This window comes from Nicotiana attenuata, chromosome 6 (genome assembly GCF_001879085.1).
Source record: "Nicotiana attenuata strain UT chromosome 6, NIATTr2, whole genome shotgun sequence".
Classification (NCBI taxonomy): Eukaryota; Viridiplantae; Streptophyta; class Magnoliopsida; order Solanales; family Solanaceae; genus Nicotiana; species Nicotiana attenuata.
This window is the reverse complement of record NC_031994.1, coordinates 84,189,723-84,192,938: the sequence shown is the minus strand read 5'-3', so window position 1 is coordinate 84,192,938 and position 3,216 is coordinate 84,189,723.

The following is a 3,216-nucleotide window of genomic DNA, read 5'->3' as shown; positions in this document are numbered from 1 at the left end:
TGAGAATTCTCTTTCCAAATCAACTCCGAACTTCCCGGAATTTAATTCCGACCACGCGTACAAGTCATATTACCTGAAATGAAGCTGCTCATGGCCTCACACTGCTGAACGACGCGCTAGGGCTCAAAACGACCGGGCGGGTCGTTACATTCTCTCCCACTTAAACATACGTTCGTCCTGAACGTGCTGAGAACTACACTGAAGTAGTCTGAAATCACTGTTTAACTTCTCATGCACCTTCCCGTGCTACCACAACTCAGTTGAGCACATCAGCTCGATCAATTCTGAAGATATTCCCTTTTATTCAAGCAAATAAGCCTTAGAGCCCAATTCCAACATCCGGAATTCTATGCCCGACCTGTTTCCAACATAAGATCACCATATCAATCACTACACGCTGTACCCAAACATGGCTGCATAACTTTGCTGAATTCACACCTAGCATCACTTTACTCACCGGACCACAATAACATTTTCTGATCAATTTAATCGAAATTCCACGAATCTGGTGCTCCCATTGCACCGCATGACATACATAGGTCTTGTTCTAACTCTTACAATACCGACACGACGGATGAGATGTGTATAAATTCTTAACCATTGCCGAAACAACAATTCATTGGGTCTATACTCCTGGCAAGAACTATCACCTCATTCTGAACCAAACAATGGTCTTAGCTCCTTGATATACTTCATATACTCAGATTGCACTGATCTCGAATTCAATGATCTCGTCTCACCCAGTACGAACTGCTCAGGCAATAAGCCACCCCGACATGACCAAAAGTCCCATATGATGCTACAATGTGCCAATAGGCTACCATAACGAACGCAATATAAAGGAAAGCAAACTTTGAGAAGGAAACTCAACTACACCGCTCGCGAATCATACATGCGACGCGGTGGACTTAATTAACAAACACCCCGCTCGCGAATCATACATGCGACGCGGGCACACAACTAATATAAGCTTTCCTCATTAAATAGGAAACAAAACACATAAAAACAGATACGGGGATCTGTACTCAGCTTCACACTGTTGCGGCGCGCAACCCGATCCGAACAATATAACCATGGCGGCGTGCCACCCGATCCACCCATAAAACTCGCATAAGGAGATACGCACCGAGCTAGATTGCTCATTTCAATAATATATCAAATATCGGTCACAAGCACACTAAGTGCATAATTCCATCCCTGGGGAGACATAAAGCGCCAGAAGCCACAAAACTCAAGCACGACTGAGGTGCGATATACGATTTGAAATCTCAAAAGCATCCTGCTCATATAACATCATCTCTACGCGGATCCTCAACACATAAGCAATTTCTCAAGCCGCCTCCCAACTCACACGGCACAACGTATCACTACATGAAATATCTGACAACAAAATAACACCCTGACTACTCATCCATAAGGAGCGCATTACTGAACTGAACACGTTTGGCCTGATATATAGCCCATATTTACATTTGAATCCATCCACCGACCTCAAGCCGATTCTGATCGCACTGAACTAGGCTAATTACCTTTCAAAGGTCCATAATAACTCCTCTTCCGCTCATAACACATAAGAACATCCATCATACTAGGAGAAATCATCCGCAGTACGCGACTCAATAGACTGAGTGCCCTCCAGGCATATATTCTCAAATCAACAATATTATCACAACCTTCATACTTAGTTTAAGTCTTTAATCAATCATGTGTCTACCTGCCACACTTATACAATCTTCCTGTGGGACACACTCCCACAACTTACCATAACAATTAACTGGGTTGTACCTCCAAACCACCGGCCGCACTAACGCTGAAAAGCGATCAAGAATCATTAACCAGGATGCAAAACCCTTTTTACAAAACATCGATCTCAGGTGACGTTGGTGACAAAACCAACTTACCTTAAACATCGAAACTCCTTTCCTGCTCATCCGAGCTCGTGACATCCTTGTCAACACCGAACTACTACCTTGATCTTCACTTCGAATTCCATACCACTCACTGTACTTAACATGCCAATATACGACAGAACTCGTTTTTCATCATAGCTTCGAAACCACTGTTAGATTGACATTTCATCATATAAAACTTTCCACTTAAGTTACTTCAGGAGGACCATAGCAACACACAGGTGAATTCTCATGACCGTAGAATATGTAAATCTCTAAGTAGTGGTCTAAACCACCATAGCCCTTCCAGGGTCCACCTCCACATAACAGGCCACAACGGTGGAATACTTTCTGAATAACACTAACTACAGCGGCCAATAAGCCTCGCACGCACCGTCACAATTCACTTGCATTACTTGATCACACTGAAAGAACTGATCATTACCAGGAACATGCCAATTCGACTATGGCTAACCAATCCCTCTTCTTCCAATTTGTCCTTGATTGCCATAGAAACAATGATAACCCCATTCGACACTTAACACACTCCATCCACACTCATCCCGAGTGACCCTGAATCACGAGACCATGCTGTCTCAAATCCCACGAACCATTTCGTACCTCCCAATTGCTACATCGCAAGTCAAAACATCATAGAACATTCTGTGCCTCTTCTCATAGGCTGCTATCAAGCTTGATGCTTAACCGTACCTATAGGCTCGAAATCATTAGGCATCACACTTTAACTTTTGAGTTCACTAGGACCGTTGCTGAGAGCCACCTGCTCTGACTTGGATCTGAATTTAACAAACTCCATGAATCTTCTACCACATGAATACCCTCTCGGTGACGAACCCGGCCGAATCACTTCCCTTGGAACCCGCATCTATACAAAGCACGAATCCAGAATCCCTTCCGAATCTGAACATGAGCCAATAAGGCCAACCATAGCACACCTTTAACAATTCCTTTGCTCAAATTACCACTTATGTTCTTTTCCCGTAGCTGGAGTAATCCTTCAATATGGTAATAACCAGAAACCTCGCAAGTAGTTAACCATGCAACCCAATCATAGGCGGTGGGACTCTCCCACTTAGCTTGAAGCCATTATTACACAACTCTGGCATTCACCAGGACTCTTTATCTCTTATTGGCGTAACCTTGCGCAATCAACCGCCAAAATTCTCAGAATCTTATTGTAAAACCCCCTTTCTATACTCTGAATCATCAACCACATTTGCACGACCGACATCTTTGCTGTATAACCACTAGAATTCTTCGCAGAAGCCTCGCCAACCACGCGGCCGCTAACCTACTCACAGGAATA